Source organism: Hylobates moloch, unplaced genomic scaffold, assembly GCF_009828535.3.
Source record: "Hylobates moloch isolate HMO894 unplaced genomic scaffold, HMol_V3 SCAFFOLD_16, whole genome shotgun sequence".
Taxonomy (NCBI): domain Eukaryota; kingdom Metazoa; phylum Chordata; class Mammalia; order Primates; family Hylobatidae; genus Hylobates; species Hylobates moloch.
In genome coordinates this window covers 16,625,883-16,648,448 of record NW_026652291.1, presented here as the reverse complement: position 1 = coordinate 16,648,448, position 22,566 = coordinate 16,625,883, and the positions used below count along the sequence as shown (strand labels likewise).

Here is a 22,566-nt window from a genome sequence, read left to right as displayed (position 1 = left end):
AGTAGTAAGTGCCAGAGATTCAGGTTTAGGCAGCGTGGCCCCTTCAGTGTGTGCTCTTAATCACTAGGTCAAATCACCTCTCTGTGTTTCTGCTGTAAATAAATCTACTACCATTTAAAATGAACATTGTGTGCATCAGGAAAATTGAATAATAAGGGAATATTAACACAGCAAAAAATAAATGATTCCATTTTCCTAAGGTGATATGGAGGGATTTTGTCTTGAATTTATGTGAATTCAGTGTGAGCACCAAGGCAAAGAATGAGTCACAGTGGCTCAGGGCAGAATGATGACATAGCACCGTGGATGACTATCAGAAGGAACATTCAGGATGTCTTTGTAACAACATTTCTTATGGACTGCGTAACTTCTGGCTTCTGTGCCAACGTTTCTGTAGAAAGAACAGAAAAAACGCTAATAATTGTTTTCCAGTTTTCCATTGTGGCTAAAGAGGTGCTCAATCCATAAATACAAATTGTTCAACCAAAATTCACATCATCGAGCTTACTTCCAACTGATGAAAATGAGATCTGGCAAGAAGGCTTCCTGTGCTGAAACATTACTGAGGTTAGAAGTTCTTCCTTTTTTACAAATGTGTCATGGCTGAGCCAGTCCCCATAGTGATAACTCTTCCATTGCATTTCTGAGTGCTTTTTCCCAGGCTGAGATTATCTATCAGGATACAACTTATGGCCTACAGATAAGAAAATTAATAAAGGTAACATGTCACTACATCATTATTATTATTATTAAGACAGAGTCTTGCTTGGTCACCCAGGCTGAAATGCGGTGGCATGATCTTGGCTCACTGCAACCTCTGCCTCCCAGGTTCAAGCAATTTTCGTGCCTCAGCCTCCCAAGCAGCTGGGATTACAGGCATGCACCACCACACCCAGCTAATTTTTGTATTTTTAGTAGAGACGGGGTTTCACCATGTTGCTCAGGCTGGTCTCGAACTCCTGGCCTCAAGTGGTCCACCCGCCATGGCCTCCCAAAGTGCTAGGATTACAGGTGGAGCCACTGCACCCAGCGTCTCTACACTTTTAAAGTAGTTTCCACCACCAACTCTTTACTACAATGAAGGATTTCTGTCAGGGTCTTTCAGCTGGGATTGAGTTTAAGCACTCAGAAAACAAATATTTTGGAAAGACTGGCAGGACTAAACCTTAGAAAATAACCCAGAAATCAAGTGTAGGACAAAAAGTCATCACCAAATAATTTTGTATTCTAGGAAATAGAGAAATTGGAATGCTCCATGTTTATGTTCCTTGCAGAGTTCCAAAATGGTCATCTAGGCTCAGATTTGAGGGGGAAAAATTTATTTAGCAATTTGAAAATAACTGCAGTTTCATATCTGTCCATATAGATGGCATTCATCCTATTTTTAGCTAAATAAAAACAACATTTTTGAGAGAGACTATTATTTCACTTCTTTGATGTCAAAGCCAATCCTTCAAATGAAAGAATAGACTTGTTATAATCTTTGGGAACGTTTCTTGCAATGTGATCCTTTTCTTTACCTGAATCTAATTCTGACTAATAAGGGAAAGTGGATTGTTAAGTGAAAACAATGGGAAGTCTTGGTGAAAGCAACCATGTTATCTTAGAGAAGAGGCTAGACCTAAACAGATTTTAGGAAGAATTTTGTTTTCTTTTTAAATCAGAAAGAGAGACCCTCTTCCAATATTTGAAACTCAAGTTTTTATGGACTCCAGCACCTTGCAACTGTCACTGCCCCCAAACCCCACCCCTCTTCTGGTCTAATAGCTTCAATTTATTTCTCTCTACGGGATTATCTGTTTTTTAAAAATCACATTTCCTTTAAGCCTGCCTCCCCTTTTTAAAATAATATAACTTTATTAAACTAAAGGAAGAAAAAGCAAATAACCTGAAAAGGAAACTCATAAAAGAAATTAAAATGGTTGATAAACATATGTAACAAAAAAATTTGATAACTGAGAATGAAATTAATTCAAGAAAAAGATGCATTTTTAACCTCTTCAGAGAACAAAGATTTGAAATGTTTATTATATATGAGGCGAAGGTACTGTCAAAATTCACTGATGGGCATATATATTGTTACAATCTTGAGAGTAGTGTGGCAAATTTTATTAAATTCCTTCCATTTCTCTTGTATGTTTTTTTTTTCTTCCACTTTTAAGTTCCAGGGTGTATGTGCAGGATGTGCAGGTTTGTTACATAGGTAAATGTGTGCCATGGTGGTTTGCTGCACAGATCAACCCATCACCTAGGTATTAAGCCCAACATCCATTAGCTATTCTTCCTGATGTTCTCCTTACCTCTACTGTCCCCACAACAGGCCCCAGTGTGTGTTGTTCCCCACCATGTGTCCATGTGTTCTCATTGTTCAGCTCCCACTTATAAGTAAGAACATGTGGTGTTTGGTCTTCTCTTCCTGCATTAGTTTACTGAGGATAATGGCTTCCAGCTCCATCCATGTCTCTGCAAAGGACATGATCTCTTTCCGTTTTATGGCTGCAGAGTATTCCATGATGTATAGGTACCACATTTTCTTTATCCATTCTATCCTTGATAAAACCTGCCTCCTTTTCTAGTACCACCCTATCTCCTTTGTCACAGGTCTCGAAAGGCTAGATGACTTTTGTTACCTACTTCCTCATCTTTCATTCATTCCTCAACCTCTTTAATCTGGAGTCTACTTCCACCACTCTAGAAACTGCTTTCACTGAGGTCACCAGTAGCTCCCAACCCAGAGGTCACTTTTTTAACATAACTTTTTTGAGATATTATTCATGTACTATATGATTCCTCTTTTTAAAAAAAAGTATACCCAATGGTTTTTAATATATTCACAGTTAAGCCATCATCACTACAATCAATTTTAAGACACTTTCAGGTTGGGTACAGTATCTCATGCCTGTAATCTCAACACTTTGGGAGGCCAAGGCAGGAGAATCGCTTGAGCCCAGGAGTTTGAGATCAGCCTGGGCAACACAGTGAGACCTCATCTGATATGGTTTGGCTGTGTCCCCACCCGAATCTCAAATTGTAGCTCCCATTAAGTCCCCTGTGTTGTGGGAGGGACCTGGTGGGAGACAATCAAATCATGGGGGTGGTTCTTTCCCGTGCTGTTCTCATGGTAGTGAATAAGTCTCATGAGATCTGATGGTTTCTGCACATGCTCTTTCTTGCCTGCCTCCATGTAAGACACGACTTTGCTCCTCATTCACTTCTGCCATGATTGTGAGGCCTCCCCAGCCACATGGAAGTGTGAGTCAATTAAGCCTCTTAACTTTATAAATTATTCAGTCTCAAGTATGTCTTTGTTAGTAGTGTGAGAACAGGCTAATACAAAAAATTAAAAAATTAGCCTGGCATAGTGGTGCATGCCTGTGGTCCCAGCTACTCAGGAGTCTGAGGTAGAAGGATCACTTGAGCTCAGGAGGTCAAGGCTACAATGCAATGTTCGCACCACTGCATTCCAGCATGGATTACAGAGCAAGATCATGTCTCAAAAATTTTTTTTCTCATCATCCCCAAAAGGAATCTCATACCCATTAATAGTCACTTTCCATAGCCCCACAATCCCATCCCTATCCCTGACTGTAGCCCTGGGCAACCACTAATCTACTTTGCTTCTCCATAAATATGCTGCATTAGTCCGTTCTCACACTGCTATGAAGAAATACCCAAGACTTAGTAACTTATAAAGAAAAGAGGTTTAATTGACTTCAGCATGGCTGGGGAGGCCTCAGGAAACTTACAATTATGGTGGAAGGCACCTCTTCACAGGGCATCAGGAGAGTGAATGAGTGCCAAGCAAAGCGGAAAGCCCCTTATAAAACCATCAGATCTTATGAGAACTCACTATCACGAGAACAGCATGAGGGAAACTGCCCCCAGGATTCAATCATTTCCACCTGGTCCTGCCTTTGACACAAGGTGAGGTTTGAGTGGAGACACAGCCAGGCCATATCATTCTGCCCTTGGCCCCTCCCAAATCTCATGTCCTCACATTTCAAAACATAATAATGATCTTCCAACAGTCCCCCAAAATCTTACCTCATTCTAGCGTGAACCTAAAATTCCAAGTCCAAAGTCTTACCTGAGACAAAGCAAGTCTCTTCCACCTGTGAGCTTGTAAAATCAAAACCAAGTTAGTTACTTCCTAGATACAATGGAGGTACAGGCATTGGGTAAATACACCCATTGCAAATCAGAGAAATTGGCCAAAACAAAGGGGCTACAGTCCCCATGTAAGTCCAAAATCCAGTAAGGCAGGAATTAAACCTTGAAGCTCCTAAATAATCTTTTTTGACTCCATGTTTCACATTCAGGTCATGCTGATGCAAGAGATGGGCTCCCAAGGCCTTGGGCAGCTCCACCCCTGTGGCCTTGCAGGATACAGCCCCCCTCCCAGCTGCTTTCATGGGCTGGCATTGAGTGTCTGTGGCTTTTCCAGGCACATGATGCAAGCTGGTGGATCTACCATTCCGGGGTCTGGAGCATGGTGGCCCTCTTCTCACAGCTCCTCTAAGCAATGCCCTAGTGGGGACTCTGTGTGGGGGCTACAACCCCACATTTCTCTTCCACGCTGCCCTAGCAGAGGTTCTTTATGAGGGCCCCTCATAGAGTTAAGGTCGTGATCAACTCAGTATACCACTGGAGGCTATATGAGTAAATAGCAAACTGTTCTCATGAAAGCAGGTTGTTAGCAAACTGACAAACTGCATCTGCTTCCCAGAAGGAATGCTGAGGGCAGGCACGCCCCAAGCACAGTGTTTCTTGTGATTAGTCATATCTGAAGCCTATTAGCAATAATGTGAACCTGTGATCAATCAAGCAGCTGACCAGTCATTACCTCCTCCTCCCTGCTCTTTCTACCCAATAAATATGAAGGGCTGTAGAAGCTCAGGGTGGCTGCCTTTGCTCACTAGAAGCAGGGATCTCTCTTCTTCTTCCCCTGGCCCCTTCCTTTCAAACAGTTTCTTTTAAGTTTTCATTTCTGCATTTGTCCCCATTCATCCAGCCTTGTAATGACAGTCTCAGTAGGAACAGTAATAACTGTTGTAATGATGATCTCAAGTAGTAACAGTAGTAACAGTCATAGTGATGGTCTCAAGTAGTGACTGTTACAAGTCTGCCACACTTTTCCATACATCCTTTGAAATCTAGGTGGAGGTTCCAAAACCTCAATTTTTGTCTTCTGCACACCTGTAAGACCAACACCATGTGGAAGCTGCCAAGGATTGGCGCTTGCACCCTCTGAATCAATGGCCTAAGCTGTACCTTGGCCTCTTTGAGCCATGGCTGGAGCAGCTGAGACACATGGCACCAAGTCTGGAGCTACACACAGCAGAGGGGCCATGGACCCAGCCCATGAAACCATTTTTCCCTCCTAGGCCTCCAGGTCTGTGATGGGAGGGGCTGCCTCAAAGGTCTCTGACATGCCCTGGGGACATTTTCCTCTTTGTCTTGGTGATTAATATTTAGTTCCTTGTTACTTATGCCAATTTCTGCAGCAGGCTTGAATTTCTCCTCGGAATATGAGTTTTTCTTTTCTATCACATTGACAGGCTGCAAATTTTCCAAACTTTTATGCTCTGCCTCCTCTTGAAAGCTTTGCTGCGTAGAAATTTCTTCCACCAGATACCCTAAATCATCTCTCTCAAGTTCAAAGTTCCACAGATCTCTAGGACAGGGGTAAAATGCTGCCAGACTCTTTGCTAAAGCATAGCAAGAGTGACCTTTTCTCCAGTTCCCAACAAGTTCTTCATTCCCATCTGAGACCACTTTAGCCTGGACTTCATTGTCCATATCATTATCAGCATTTTGGTCAAAGCCATTCAACAAGTCTCTAGGAAGTTCCAAACTTTCCCATATTTTTCTATCTTCTTCTGAGCCCTCCAAACTGTTCCAACCTCTGCCTGTTACCCAGTTGCAAAGTCTCTTCCACATTTTTGGGTATCTTTATAGGAGCACCGCACTCTCTGTGGTACCATTTAGTATGTTAGTCTGTTCTCACGCTGCCATGAAGAACTACCTGAGACTGGGTAATTTATAAAGAAAAGAGGTTTAATTGACTCACAGTTTCACATGGCTGAGGAGGCCTCAGGAAACTTACAATCATAGTAGGAGGCACTTCATCACAGGGTATCAGGAGAGAGAATCAGTGCTGAGTAAAGGGGGAAGCCCCTTATAAAACCATCAACTCTCGTGGGAACTCACTATCACGAGAACAGCATGAGGGAAATTGTCCCCATGATTCAATTATCTCCACCTGGTCCTTCCTTTGACACGTGGGTGTTATTACAATTCAAGGTGAGATTTGGGTGGGGACACAGAGCCAAACCATGTCATCTACCTATTCTGGGTATTTCATATAAATTGTATGATATAATATGAGGTCTTTTGGGACTAACTTTTCTCCCTTAGTATAATGTTTTCATATTTCATGCATAATGTTTTAGTATTTCATTCATGTTGTAGCATGTATAAGTATTTATTTCCTTTTTATTGCCAAATAACATTACATCATATGGATATACCACGTTTTATCTATCCACTCATTAGATGATGGATATTTGGATTGTTTCTACTTTACGGCTATTATTAGTGTTGCTCCTGTAAACATTTATGTACAAGTTTTTCTGTGGATGTGTTTTTCTCTTGGACATAGACCTAGAAGTAGAATTACTGGGTCATATGGTATCTATATACTTAACCTTTTGAGGAACTGCCAGAGTTCCAAAGTGGCTGCACCATTTTTCATTCCCACCATCAGTGTATGAGAGTTTCAATTTCTCCACATTCTCATGAGCATTTGTTATTTTCTGTCATTTGGATTAAAGCAAAAGTGTAGGAAAATATATATCATCCTAAAACAAAAGAAAAGCTGAATGCTATATTAATATAAAGCCAAGTAGAATTCAAAGCAAAGAATATTACTAGAAATAAATAAAGGCCATTTAACAATGATTAAGGGAGTCAGTTCCTCAAAAGGACATAAGAATCCTAAATGTTCCTGTACCTAATAGAAGAACTTCAAAATACCTGAAGCAAGAATGGACAGAAATGCAAGGAGAAATACACAAATCAACAAGTTGGCCATAAAAACATAGAAAAAGAAGACCAAATTAATCTCAAAATAAGCATAATAAAAGAAATAACAAATATTAGAGTGGAAATTTATGAAATAGAAAAGAAATAGAGAACATTAGTGAAATCAAAAGCTGGTTCTTTGAAGAGAGCAATAAAGTTGATAAGCCTCTAGTCAGAATGATAAGGAAAAAAGAACACACAAATTTCCAATATCAGGCATGAGAGAAATATTACTCCAGAATTTTACAAATATTAAAAGGCTAATAAAGACATTTATAAACAACTTTATGGCAATATGTTCAACAATTTAGATAAAACGGAGAAATTCCTTGAAAGACACAAACTGTCAAACTTCTTCAAGAAGAAATGAATAACCCAAATAGTCTTATATCTATTAAAGAAATTGAATTTGTAGTCAAAAACCTTCCCAGGTGCAGATAATTTTACTGGTTGATTCTACTAAACATTCAATAAATAAATAATACACATTCTACACAAACTCTTCCATAAAAATTGAAAAAAGACAAGTACTTTTCAACTCATTCTTTGAAGCCAGCATTATCCTGGTACCAAAATCCAGACACAGATAATACAAAAAATACAACTATAGACACCCCAATATCCCTTAAGAATACACATTTTAAAAATAATTAACAAAAGGTCAGCAAATCAAATTTAAGAATGTATAAAAAGCAGTGATACATCCTGAGCAAGTACAGTTTATTCTAGGAATGCAAGAATATTCTAATGTACAGTAGTCAATTAACATAATTCACTATATTAACAAGAAAGAAAAAAAATCATATGATCATCTCAATAGACTGAGAAAAAACATTTGACAAAATTTTACACACATTTTTGATTGAAAAAAAACATTCAGCAAACTAGGAATAGAAGAGAACTTCCTCAATTTGGTAAAGGCACCTACAAAAAGCCTGTAGCTAGCTAATGTCATACTCAAAGGTGAGAGACTGAAAAAGAACACACTTTCCCCTATGATTAAGAAAAATGCAAGGTGCTGTCTTTCTCTACATTAATTAATGTTGTACTGGATGTTCTAACCAGTGAGATAAAGCAATAAATAAATAAAATACATTTAGCTGGAAAGAAAGATACAAAATGGCCTTTATTCATAGATGACATGATTATGTAGAAAAATCCCATGTAGTCTACAAAAAATACTAGGACTAAAACATGAGTTTAGCAAGGTTGCAGGCTAGAGTATCAATATACAAAAGTCAATTGTATTTCCATATATTCACAATGAAGAGTTGGAAACTGAAATTACAAAATCAATACCATTTACAGCAATATGAAGAATGAGATATACACTTAGGGATAAATTTGACAAAATATATACAAGACTTCTACAAAATATTACTGAAAGAAATTTTTAAAGTCTTAAACAAATGATGAGCTGTACTATGTTAATGGGTTGAAAGACTCCATACTGTTAAGATGTTATTTTCTCCCAGATTAATCTACATATTCAACACAGTCCCAATCCAAATCCTAGCTTGTTTTTGGTAGGAATTCACAGGCTAGGTCTAAAATTAATATAGAAATGCAAAGATCCAGTAATAATCCAAAGAGTGTTAAAAAAGAAGAACAAATTTGGGACTAACACTATCTAATTTCAAGGCTTATTTTAAAGCTACCATAATCAGTACAGTGTGGGTTTCTTCTCAACATAGACAAATAGATTGATGGAACAGATCTAAAGAGTCAGAAATAGAGCCTCACTTGTGTGGAAAACTGATTTTTGACAAAGGTGCAAAGACAAAGGGTAATTTTTTCAATGTGATGAAACAATTAGATATCACATACAAAAAATCAACTTTGGCTTGTAGCCTGCACCATATAAAAAATTTAACTCACAATGGATGAGTTAAATTTTATACTTACCTATAAGTATAAAACTTTTAGAAGAAAACATAAGAGAAAATCTTTGTTACTTTGGGTTACACAAAGATTTCCTAGCTACACCAAAAGCACAATTTATAAAAGAAAAATGGATAAATTTGACTTCACGAAAATTAAATTTTGTGCTTCTATGGACATTGTTAAGAGAATGGAAAGAAAAGCCACAAGCTGTGAGAAAATGTTTGCAAATATTATATCTGATAAAGGATTTGCATCCAGAATATGTAAACAACTCTAAAAACAATGTGAAAACAATGCAATTATAAAGTGGGCAAATAATTTAAATGAACATTTCAAAGAAGCTGTATAAATGGCAAATTAGCACATGAAAAGTTATCTAACAACATTAGTTATTTTAAAATGTAAATTAAGATTAAATTAGGTTGTCTACAGTTAAAAAGATGGCCCATATCACGGGTTGGTTAGCATGTGGAACAAATGAAACTTGGAAATCATATATTCAAGAAAAGATTGGACATGAGTGTTCATAGCAACTTTATTTGTAAAGTTCCTAACTGGAAACAATTCACATGTCCATCAACAGATAAATGGATAAATAAACTGTGGTATGTACACATAATGGAATACTATTTGGGAATACAAAGGAATGAACTATTGATGATACATAATAATATGGACGAATCTCCAAATAATTATGGTGAGTAAAAGAAGCTAAGCAAAAAGAAATGCATACTGTATTATTCCATTTATAGAAAATTTTAGAAAATGCAAACTGTATTGTCAGAAAGCAGATCAGTGGTTGCCTGGGGACAGGGTAATGGCTTCACCAATGTATACATATGTCAATCTTATCACGTTTTACACTTTAAATATATGCATGTCTATCCATTACACCTCAATAAAACAGTTTTTTTAAAAAATAACTCATAGAACTCTGCACCTTAGTGAAAGTTTTACTCTATGTTGATTATACCTCAATAGAACTAATTTTTAAAATAGAAATATTCCAGTTAACTAAAATGCCATGTTATTTTTTACAGACTGTGTAACTGCAATAAAATTTTAAGAGCTCTGTAAACGTGTTTTATTTTTTATTTTTATGCATATACAATAGTTGCACAGTTGTACCTATTTAATGCAATATTTTGATACAAGCATGCAATGCATAATGATGAAATCTAGGTTATTAGGATATTCATTGCCTCAAACATTTGTCATTTCCTTGTGTTGGGAGCGTTCCAAGTCTTCTCTTCTAGCTATTTTGAAATATATAATAAATTACTGTTAACTGTTATTAAAAAAATTTTTGAGACAGGGTCTGTCACCGAGGCTGGAGTTCAGTGGCACAATCATAGCTCACTGCAGCCTGAAACTCCTGGGCTCAAGTGATCCCCCCACCTCAGCCTCCTGAGTAGCTAGGACTACCCATGCATGCCATCATGCCCAGCTAGTTTAAAGAAAACATGTTTTTAAATCTTTCATAGAGACAGGGTCTCACTGTGTTGCCAGGGCTAGTCTTGAACGCCTGGCTTCAAGTGATCCTCCCACCTTGGCCTTCCAAAGTGCTGGGATTATGGGCATGAGCTACCATGACCAGCCATAAGTGTTTTTTAAATGAATAAGCATTGAGAGCATATGGGAGAAATCACTGGATGAAGTGCCTTACCTTGAAGAATAAGTAGGATTTTGACAACTAGAGAGGAGGAAGAGGCCATAGAGTGGCATTCCAGGCAAAGCTAATGGGTGAACAGATTTGGGAGCCACTAGAATATGAATTTGGCTGTAAGGGAGTCGAGCAATAACAGTGAGAGTAGGTTGCTCATGAGAGCTAAGTTTTGTGAGACGGGGAAGGATTGGAGTGTAGAAGATTTTAAATCCCAAGCTAAGGAGTTTAAGTTTTAACTGAAGATTGAAAAGGAGGCAGGTATTTTGTAAACACTGATCTGGAGACAATATTTGGGATCAGTTGGAGAATACAAAGTTAGATATAGATTTAAATCAGGTTTTCTAGGAAGAGTATGAAAATGAATATGTTTATACCAGATAATGAATAAAATTTTCTAAACCGTGTAGCATACGCATCTAATAGGATAATTCACGCCACACTTTGCTTGGTTACACCCTTTACTCTTTCCCATCTGTGCTAAAAAGCATAAAAATTTGTCCAGATGACTAGTCACAGCTCATGCAAAGAACACTGAATCTCACAGATGGTGCTTCATTAATTAGTTTGCAACTAATAGTTTTCTTAACAAGATTGCTGTCTTTTTATAAATGCAGGACTACTAGTTGTACAGCAGTTTTATATTTTAGCAAACGGGAATTGTGGGGAAAGTAACAGTTACCTCAGGTTACGATTTTATCCATTGTAATATTTTTTACAACATTTCAATTAGTGTCTAGAGCTCTGGTGATTCTGACATACCTTACAGTTTGAGAACCACTTTGCCAGATGGCTTCTAAGAGCACTCTCCCCACTAAATTCCTCAGAAGATGCAAATGATTGAAGCTTTCTCAAGAAGAAATAGATAACCTAAATAGCCCTATATCTATTATCTACCTATTGATACTCCAGTGGGAGATATCCGATACAGCTCCAGTGGGAGGTGCTCCAGGATCCTTAAGACAGAGGGCTTTAAACCAAATGATCCAGGCCACCTTTTGGGACTTCCATAAAACACTTGTGAACAGATGAAGAGAGAGAAAACGTCATAATAGAAATTATTATGTATTAGATGCCTGTTGCATGTAATCTTCACAACTCCACAAGTTATCTATCATGATCCTAATTTTCCTGGTGATAACCTCACAAAGGGTATGTAACTTGTCCTAATTTACACAGATGGTAAAGGCATAGTGGGAATCTCAGCATCTTGGTGTGCTGTCTTCTTTCAGCCTATTGAGAAAAGATCAACTATGGTAAAAGCAGAAGATGAGGTGGCAGCTCTCCACACGTCTGATAAACATTGAGATGTCACAGGGAATAAATGGTTCACAAATGATCCAATGTCTCCCATCAGAATGGGTCCTGGTAGCTCCCCAAGTTCTATGGGTCACAGTGTGCTTTCACAAGCTTCTCTGATCCTTTCAGCAACCTGTGGGACTAGCAGCCCAGCAATCTGAATCCCCATCTTACAGATGAGAAAAACAAACATGAGAGAGACAAAATGATCCACTCACAGTCACACAACTGGTAAGAGACAGACTGGGGACTTAAATACAGGTCTTCTGTTCCCGACCACACCAGTACATTTCCACTTTCCCAACCACACCACAGCCTGTTAATAATATAGAGACCAACTGAAAGGCAAAGCTGAATTAATTAAACTTGCCAGTAAAGGAAGACCTTTAATTGGAAACAGAGTCTCCTTCAACAGCACTGAACACCTCTTAGACACATTGAGCGTGTCCATCAGTTAAAGCAGAAGATCCTGACTGGCACGGATAGAAATGTGCTGCATTCATATCTCTGTATTCTGACCTGTCTGAGCTTATAGCAGGCTTATTTTGGTTTTATAGTCCCTAATAGGGTTTCAACTGGAAAAAAATTTCTCAAGGACTTTGATTGAAAATAATACGTGTTCTTAGTACTGTACTCTTTTTGATAGTGATTCCCCAGAACAAGGCTCCTTGCTTTTATATCCTTGAAGCTCATGCAAGCAGCTCTTCCCGGTGTACAGTGACATTCACCAGCAGAGGCAGGTGAAGGGACAGAGCTGAGAAAATCTGAGATGTCTGGGACACTGTCTAAGAGGTCCACTACTAGCATGAAATTTGAAGTAATAGCCTCTGTTTTTCCCCCCTTTAAAATGGCCATGTGAATTAACTACAAAGCAAATCTGAATTTGTTTTAATATAAAAATAATGTGGTCATGGTATCTTCACATAGAGCAGCTGTTCCAGAACAAAGGTGTGTATTTTAGCTGGTAGTTTCCCAAACAGTCCCCACACTTAGTCTCTTCTCAGCTCTAGGTGGAAGAATTAAGTGGGTGAAGCTTGCTTTGGTTTGCGCCTTCCTCTCCTTGCCTGCCCCCGTGACTTCCCCAGCCTCCTTTTCCCTGCACTGGGCTCAGGGTGCTCCCCCACCCTGTGCAGCAGCATCTCCTGTTCCAGAGCCTCGTCTCCTCTCACCAACATGTGTCAATTCTGTCTCTTCTCATGATTATGCCAAATCACCATCTAATTCTCCCTCCTAAGTAAAAGACTTGTATTTTCACATGGGGTTTCATGCAATGTGGCAGAATTATATGTGAGATATTTTGAGGCAAGACAAACCTTGTGGCATCCCTCAACTCACCCCATGACACCAACTGCCTCGGCAGGGACACTGCTCTTGCAAGTTCCAAAGTCAGTGGAGCGTGTGGTGACGTTATCGTAGCAGAAAGTCATAACGTTTTAGATCCTATTTATTCAAATTGCTTTTCCAGGCTTTCATCACAGGGCTGCTTTTAGAGCTGTACTGGATAGGGTTTAACTTCCAAATCTGATGGGGGGGATATGACAACAATGACAGTGGAATTCTAAGAAAAGTGGATCTAGTTCATATTGGTCTCCAGGTTCCTAGGAGACCAGAAAATAATGGCTATAGTACTTGATTTATCCTTTGAGAAAACCATTGCTCACTGAGGTTTGAATCTGCTTCTACTATGTCCTGTTAAAACTCTCAGGACCTACTCTCCCTTGAGTAAAAGTGTTAATTACATTTTTAAAGCTGTAAACTTAACACAATGTTCTTGGAACACAGTGGGAGGATGCGTAAGTGTTTGGAGATGCTTTCTGCTCTGGCTTTGCTCATGCATCCATTTCTGCCCACATGGTGCCACACAGATTATACCTTTGGGGTTCTGTGGGGTGCTTTCTTTGGGTATCCGTGTGTGTGCACACGAGCACGTGTAGGTGTATGTATGGAGATGGAGATCATATTCTTTTTGTTTGTTTGTTTGCAAGTTAATCTGAAGATTCTGAAAATTGCTATGTAGATGACACTTGGGAAATCAAAATCTTTGATTTGCTTTTAATATAGTAATATAATCATGAGGCCTCAATCTACCACATAGAATAGACATACTTTTGTGGTGCTAGCAGAGCCCCTGCACTGTCTTGGAAATATCTGTTTCCTATCTACAGACACTGTTTCATCATCACCTGCCGCTATCCCTCCAGCCACAGCTAACAGGACCAGGAGTAGCAAATTCATTGTCGAGGAGTAGCAAATTCAAATCATTCCTTGCCTCTTCCCAGGTTGCTGGTAATCCTTGGTATTCTTCAGCTTGCGGCTGCATCACTCCAGTCTCTGCGTCTGTCACAGACACACAGGGGAGGAGGCCTCCTCCCCTGTGTGTCTGTATGTGTCCTCTCTCTCTGTCTCTCTCTCTCTGTCTCTCTCTCTCTCTGTTTTTTTAAGACAGGATCTCACTGTCACTCAGCACTAACCTGATTCTGCTGCATGATGGCGTGCACTAGAACTGAAGGCAGAGGTGAGTCAGGGTGGCCTGGAGAAGAGTTGAAGAACGTTGCTCTTAGCATCTCTCTACTGATTTGGAAGTTTGACAATCTCTTTCTGTGTCTTTTTGGTAGTTTTTCTTAATATTTAAGAGGTATACTCAATTTAAATCTATATTTAATATTTCCATCTTCTTCCTGCATAATTCAAAACCCTCCAGTTGTAGGTGCTGACTGTTACATGCCCAGGGCTTTAATTTCACCTTGTTTGTGTATCCCACAAAGCAGTCACTTGTCACTATTGTTGCTAATGATCATTTAGATTTACCTATATGATTACCAATGTCTTCGTTCACTTCCTTCTTGAGACTAGTCACATCTTATATCAGTCTGTTCTCAGGCTGCTAATAAAGACATACCCGAGACTGGGTAATTTACAAAGGAAACAGGTTCAATAGACTCACAGATCCACAAGGCTGGGAAGGCCTCATAATCATGGTGGAAGACAAAGGAGGAGCAAAGTCACATCTTACATGGTGTAGCAAGAGGCATGTGCAGGGAAGCTCACCTTTATAAAACCATCAGATCTCGTGAGACTTATTCACTATCATGATATCAGCATGGGAAAAACCCGCCCCCATGATTCAATTACCTCCCACCAGGTCCCTCCCACAACATGTGTGGATTATTACAATTAGAGGTGAAATTTGAGTGGGGACACAGAACCAAACCATATCACATCTTATTATGAATTCTCAGGGAGATTTATCTTACATTTGGTATGTGATCCATGGACAAATAAAAAGGCAGGTTTTCCATATGACAGATACCAAATCTTTTCTCTTTCTGTAACATACAAGTTGCTTTATCTATTTCCTTTGTTTTATTATTCAATATATTTGTGTCTTTACTGCCTTTTTGTCTATGAAATTTGTCAGATTCTGAAAGCATCATTATTGATACACTATCTCACAGCGTTTTGATTTGAGTAGTAAATAAAATTACTACTACAAAAGCTCAGGGCTTTTGTGCTTCATCCTCTCTTCTCTCCCCTCATAATGGCCCAAGCCTTTGATGACCTCCCATTCTGTAGTGTCATGGTACAAAATCCAGAGCAATACTTTCTTACCTTAATACAGTTTTACTTGGGGGATCCCACAGTCTGAAATCAAGGTATCAGCAGGGCTGTCCTCCCTCTGAAGGCTCTAGAGGGGAATCTTTCTTCACCTCTTCCCAGGTTGCTGGCAATTCTTAGTGTTCGTTAGCTTATAGATGTATCACTCCAGTCTTTGCCTCTGTCATCAGATGGCTCCCTCCCCTGTGTGTCTGTATGTGTCCTCTCTTCTCCTCCTTCTTTTTTTGTTTTTGTTTTTAGAGACAGGGTCTCATTTTGTCACCCAGGCTGGAGTGCAGTGGTGTGATCACAGCTCACTGCAACCTGAACTCCTGGGCTCAAGCAATCCTCCCACTTCAGCCTGCCTGTAGTAGCTGGGACTACAGGTGCCCACCACCATAAGAACACCAGTCATTGGATTTAGGGCCCACCCTACTGCAGTATGGTCTCATCTTGATTTAAGTAATTATATCTGCAAAGATGCTATTTCCACATAAAGTTATATTCAGAGGTTCCAGGTAAACATGAATATTTGGGGGACACTATTCATTCCACCACAGGGGGTGATGTGTGCAGAGGTGTGGTGGTCTAATTGTCTGAATGAAGTAGTCCGTCACTCCCCATCACTTTTAATGAGGTCAGTAATCTCCAAAAGGGAATTTTAAGGAAACTTTGGGAACAAAAGATCTTAGTAGATCTTGTAGCATAGAATGCTGCTCTGGACATAGTGAGCCTTGATGGAAAAAGTATTTCAATAAAAGAGACTGAAGTTGGTTTGTGAAAATTGGAAAGGTACTGGCTGTACACCCTGCAGAGCCCGGAAAAATGAACCTCCTCCTCACCCTCTTTTTTATGTTCTTGGTAAACAGCTCTGACTCAAAGGAAGAATATGCTGCCAGCCAGGGACTATGTTTACACTGAAGTCCACACGGGAGTAACCAAAACCTGCTGGGAGGATTTTGTGGGTTGTTTTTAAATTGTGTTAATAATAAGGGCTATTATACATATGACAGAATTATTGTAGAGTTGGGGCCTATTGTCTTGGTCTGTGTTGAACATATGGGCTCAAAGTTCTGGGGCAGGGATGGCTGCCAAGCAAAGGGCTGTTACCAGGCACAGCAGAAGGGATTGTCTTGGGAAGAATATTTAAGTGACATTTATTCATTCAACAAACACTTACTGAAGGCCTACCCACTGTGTGGCAGGCACTGTATTAGATTGTGTATCTCTTCTTCCATATAACTCATATATCATATATAGGCATAATATTTTATGGTTATTTACTCAAAAAATGTCAGTAAGCTCATGTGAGGACAACGTAGCAAAGCTTCAAGCACTGAGTTAACTAAAGCATGGGAAGTTGATACGAAATAACGAGGCATTGTGCCTGGAGTGAAATGGAACATGTCAGGGTTTGTGTGAGGCTCAGAGTCAGATGAGATCAGGATGAAGTCTAGGAAAGACGATATTTAAATCTACTAATCTAAGATGATTCCTCAGCCAAGGTCACAGTAGGTGTTGTGGAAAGATCAAGAGAAAAGAAACAGTACGCTTTGTCAGATATTCAGGAATAGGTGTTGCTTATTGGGTTTACTTAAAAAACAACTGATAAAAGGACAAAAGTTGAAACATCTTCCACTAAGACAGTTTTACACATTAATCTCAATAGTTGTGCTTCTGAACGAGTTTCTAGGTAACATGGATGTTTCTCTCATCTGAAAAATGTCTTCTTTGATAAAAGGCCAGGGAAGCTCACAGAGGCCAGGGGGTTTCTTTCTCTTCCTAGGTACCTGGTAGAATCTATTCATTTGGCCATGTTTTTGGGGCGACCACAGGAGCAAAGCACCAGCTGATTTGAAAGTCATGATGTTTTGGGACCAGAAGAGCTTGGGCAGAATGTTTCATCTTTCCCCTTTATTTTTCAGCTGAGGAAAATGCCCAGAATACCAAAAGTCCTGGCTCAAGATCACTGGTGGCCAGAGGAACCAGGTTTTCTGAGCCGTGTCTGATACTTTTCTACAAGGCCATTTTGCCACTTCTGTGCCCTCGCCACTGGGCACATCCTGGGATGGAACAGCTACAGCCTGGCCTGGGCCCCTTGTACCTTTGGAAGGGCCTTTTGCCACCTGGTTTGGGATTGTTCTGAAGCATGATGATGAATCAGGAAGCAAGTAGGACAATGAAAAGAGAAGGATCCACGTAAAGTAAAAGGAGCATTTAAAAGAATTTCAAGGCAGTGACATCTGTCCTAATCCCTAGGTGGTATAAACAACCAAAATAAGAATTCTAAGAGACCATTTCTAAACAAACAAAAAGTTAAATTTCAGGCCGGGTATGGTGGCTTACACCTGTAATCCCAGCACTTTGGGTGGCTGAGGCGTGTGGATCGCTTGAGGTCAGGAGTTCAAGAACAGCCTGACCAACATGGTAAAACCCTGTCTCTACTAAAAATACAAAACTTAGCCAGGAATGGTGGCAAGCACCTGTAATCACAGCTACTTGGGAGGGTGAGGCATGAGACTCACTTGAACCCAGGAGGAGGAGGAGGTTTCAGCGAGCCGAGGTTGTGCCACTGTGCCATTGCTCTCCAGCCTGGGTGACAGAGTAAGACTGTCTCAAAAAAAATAAAAATAAAAATAAAAATAAAAAAAGACGGCTAAACTTCAAGCTGGGCACAGTGGCTCACTCCTGTAATCTCGGCACTTTGGGAGGCTGACTTGGGCAGATCACCTGAGGTCAGGAGTTGGAGACCAGCCTGGGTAACATGGTGAAACTCTGTCTCTATCCCTAAAAATACAAAGATTAGCCAGGTATGGTGGCACATGCCTTTAGTCCCTTCCCACTCAGAAGGCTGGGGTGGGAAGATCACCTGATCCTGGGAGGTTGAGGCTGCAGTGAGCCATGGTCCTGCCACTGCACTCCAGTCTGGGTGACAGGGTGAGACCCTGTCTCAAAAAACAAAGTTAAACTTCAAGTAATAGAATTATTAGAATAGAATGAAAGGGAATTGCATTTTCTAGTTAAGGAAGGATGAAGAAGAAAATTATGTCACCTTTAAAGCTGACATTTCTAATATGTATTATTAGTTCACTCTATTAGTGAGTAGAAGAGTGAATATATAGTTGGATATTTATTTGGTAAATATGCCTCTTTTAGGACCTTGGGGTGGTCATTCTAGTAAAAAGAATAACCATACAGAACAGTCAATATAGAAATACTGGTTTTAATGTAGACTGCAATAATCACTTGTGATTATTCCTTTAAAAATGCCTTTTGGTTAAAGTCCTCATCAGTTTGTTTTGCTATAATTTCAAAAAACTCCCTCTACCTAATCCATTTTCTGTATTTGTTTGTTCTAGCATGGCTATAAGGAAATACCTGAGACTGGGCAATTTATTTAAAAAAAAAAAGAGGTTTAATTGGCTCACAGTTCCATAGGCTGTACAGGAAGCATGATGCTGGCATCTGCTTGGCTCCTGGGGAGGCCTCAGGAAACTTACAATCATGGCGGAAGGGGAAGCAGTCACATCTTATGTGGCTGGAGCAGAAGCAAGAGAGAGAGCAGGGTGGTGCCACACACTTTTAAAACAACCAGATCTCATCATCACTCACTCACTCACTATCACGAGAACAGCACCCAGGGGGTGGTGCTAAACCATTCATGAGGGATCTGCCCCATGATCCAATCACCTCCCACCAGGCACCTCTCCCAACACTGGGGATTACAATTCACTTGAGATTTTGTGAGAATACAGATCTAAACCATATCAATCCCCTAAAACAAAACAAAACAAAACAAATAAAAAACCAAATCTAGTTTGAAGCACTTATAGAAGTCAAATCCAAATACTAAATAACAAAGAAACCAGCAAACAAAACAAACCTGAATGACAAAGATATTTGAATTCCAGTGAACCTATTTCAAGTTTTAATAAACATGATAAAACCCCAACACAACAAAACAATTTGGACAGTTCTGAGAATTTTGCCTAGGTGTAATGGTCAAAATGTATGAATATAAGTGATAGCAATGGAGGACCTCCTAGATCAGCCTAAAATTCCATGATTCAGTATTTTTGTCATTTAAAAACCATAATTTTGTCTATAAGGTATAACTGACCCATAAGGTTGCTCTTTTTCAAGGGAAAATTAGAAACGGATTTAATTCAATTCCAAAAGTTAATTCAATTCCATTCATTTCTTTGCAGTCCAGCATAACCATATATGTAATATTTTAAATCTTCTACACGAAAATGTGTACGCATATACACTTAAGGCAAAGTGAGAAAACTTTTTACAAAACTTACATTACTTTTTATGACCACAGCTCTAGAGGCTAGGAGATACAAAATCCAAATAAAGTCTCAAAATCAACATAGGAGATTGGGCTTTTCTTTCAAAGGAGAATGGGAGCGTGTTCCCTAAAATAATTACTCTAAATGTTCTAAAAAAGTAATGTCTATTTTGGGCTGCGCATGGTGGCTCACACCTGTAATCCCAGCACTTTGGGAGGCCGAGGCAGGTGGATCACTTGAGGTCAGGAGTTTGGGACCAGCCTGGTCAACATGTAAAACCCCATCTCTACTAAAAATACAAAAAATGTATGATGGCATGCACCTGTAGTCCCAGCTACCAGGGAGGCTGAGGCAGGAGAATCGCTTGAGCCTGGGAGGCAGAGGTTGCAGTGAGCTGAGATTGTGCCACTGCACTCCAGCCTGGGTGAAAAAGCTAGACTCGGTCTCAAAAAAAAAAAAAAAAAGTCGTGTCTATTTTAATGTGAAACAGTCTGGAATTAACCCTTTTTTGCCTACCTGTGTATGTACTTGATATTCAGGGGTTAGTAATTTTGTATCAGTTATTCATTTCCACACATTTTAGGTATCCTCTGCATAAAGGAAATCCAGAGGAGAAAACTGAGGTCATGGAACTAGCCCAAGGGCACATAGCTCAGGTAGAAGACTCTACTGCAGTGAGGTCCTCCCACCCCAAAGTCAGCTGTTACTCATTGACATTTTGCAAAATCTGTGACATTATTAGTTACAAACTAGTGACATTTCACTAACCTTACTCAGGAAAGCCTTTGGGTGTGCTGTATTTCTCACAGTGTGGTGTGAAGATCACCTGAATGAGAATCTTCCTGGGGTGAGAGTGTGATATCGCTTGGATATTTATCCCTTCCAAATCTCATGTTGTAATTTGAGCCCCAGTGTGAGAGGTGGGACCTGGTGGGATGTGTTTCGGTCATGGGGGCGGATCCCTCATGATCAGCTTGGTGTCCCCCTCTACAGTAATGAGGGACTTCTTGTTCTACGAATTCACTCAGGATCTGATTGTTAAAAAGAGCCTGGCATCTTCTTCCCGGCTCTGTCTTATTTCTCTCTCATCACGTGATCTGCACACATCAGCTGCCCTTCCCCTTCCACCATGAGTGGAAGCTTCCTGAAACCCTCACCAAAAACAGATGCTGGCACCATGCTTTTTACAATCTGCAGAGCCATAAGCCAAATAAACCTCTTTTCTTTTTTTTCTTTTTTGAGACAGAATCTCACTCTGCATGATCTCAGCTCACTGCAACCTCCGCCTCCCGGGTTCAAGCAATTCTTATGCCTCAGCCTCCCAAGTAGCTGGGATTACAAGCGCATGCCACTATACCCAGCTAATTTTTGTATTTTTAGTAGAAACAGGGTTTCACCATGTTGGCCAGGCTGGTCTCAAACTCCTGACCACAAGTGATCCGCCTGCCTCGGCATCCCAAAGTGCTGGCATTACAGGCGTGAGCCACTGTGCCTGGCCCTCTTTTCTTTATGAATTACTCAGCCTCAGGTATTCCTTTGTAGGAATATAAAACAGACTAAGGGTGTTTGTTAAAAACACAAATTCCTGGGGCCCATGCCCAGCCCTACTGAATCAGATCCTGAAGAAGGGTCCCAGGAATAAATATTTCAGACACACTCTGTAGTTGAATTTTTTTTAAGAGACAGGGTCTTGCTCTGTCACCCAGGTTGGAGTACAGTGGTGCAATCATCATACTCACTGTAACTTCACACTCCTGGGCTCAAGTGATCCTCACACCTCAACCTCCCAAGTAGCTGGGACTGCAGGCATGAACCACCATGCTCTGCTAATATTTTAAATAAATTTTTTTATAGAGACAGGATCTCCCTTTATTGCCCAGGCTGGTCTTAAACCCCCAGCTCCAAGTGGTCCTCCCACCTTGGCCTCCCAAAGTGCTGGGATTACAGGCATGAGCCACTGCACCTGGCTGTAGTTGATTTTTATGCTTATTAAGATATTGGAACTGTTTAAAGGAGGAACATTGACTGGTGGCTGAGTAATCACCATGGCAACTAAATAACCCATCACCTGAACCATATTCCAAACCATTTTGTGTGTACCATCTTCTACTTTAAATGATAGATTAGAGAGAAAAAAACTATAAAGATCTGGTCAGAAAGTCATAATTTATTCATAAACACAACCTCAGGTCCAGAAGCAGCCTGACATGACAACTTTTCTCTCCCAGTTATGATCCCTTCCAGACAAGAGTGATGAGGTCATGGATCTCCTTCAACAGACCAGAGATGTGCTTGTCCCAAAGTGGCCTCATTGGGGACACTTTGTCATTCTGCCAGCCTTGCCAATGTGAGATATGTGGGGTGACCCTGCTAAGGGAACTGCGGTGAGCTAATTTTATCCCAATCCCTCACCCCATCAAGCACAAGGATCTATGAATCAGACAGTGAATCCGAGAAAGAAAAAAAAAGGCATTCGGAATAATTTTAGGAAGAGGGATGGGATACTTTTAGAACTCCAATATCATGAGAAAGAAGGAGAAGGGAGAGAACGTGAATTTTCCATTTTCTATTTTCTGAGACTGTCTGCAATTTGCTCTTGATAACTCAGTTTGGAATAAAGCTCAGGTGATGGGCCTTTGGTTGCCATGGCAATTACTCAGCTGTGTGCAGCAGCCTCACGTGTCTCTAATTTTCCTACAGACGCACACTCAAGGTCAGCAGAGGATACGAAATGCTCATCCCAGGCTC

At 40.1% G+C, this 22,566-nt stretch overlaps 1 long non-coding RNA gene across 2 annotated transcripts; it reads right to left on the bottom strand.

Annotated features, from left to right (window-relative positions):
* Window positions 1-174: 174 nt before the first annotated feature.
* LOC131381501 (uncharacterized) lies at window positions 175-11,609 on the bottom strand. Of its 2 annotated transcripts, none has more exons than XR_009210291.1 (3): window positions 11,528-11,609; window positions 509-694; window positions 175-391 (listed from the first exon to the last, which is right to left on the bottom strand). It is a non-coding gene; the product is annotated as an uncharacterized LOC131381501 (long non-coding RNA). The 2 variants fall into 2 exon arrangements; XR_009210290.1 differs by lacking the exon at window positions 11,528-11,609 and adding an exon at window positions 6,708-6,846.
* Window positions 11,610-22,566: the final 10,957 nt, after the last annotated feature.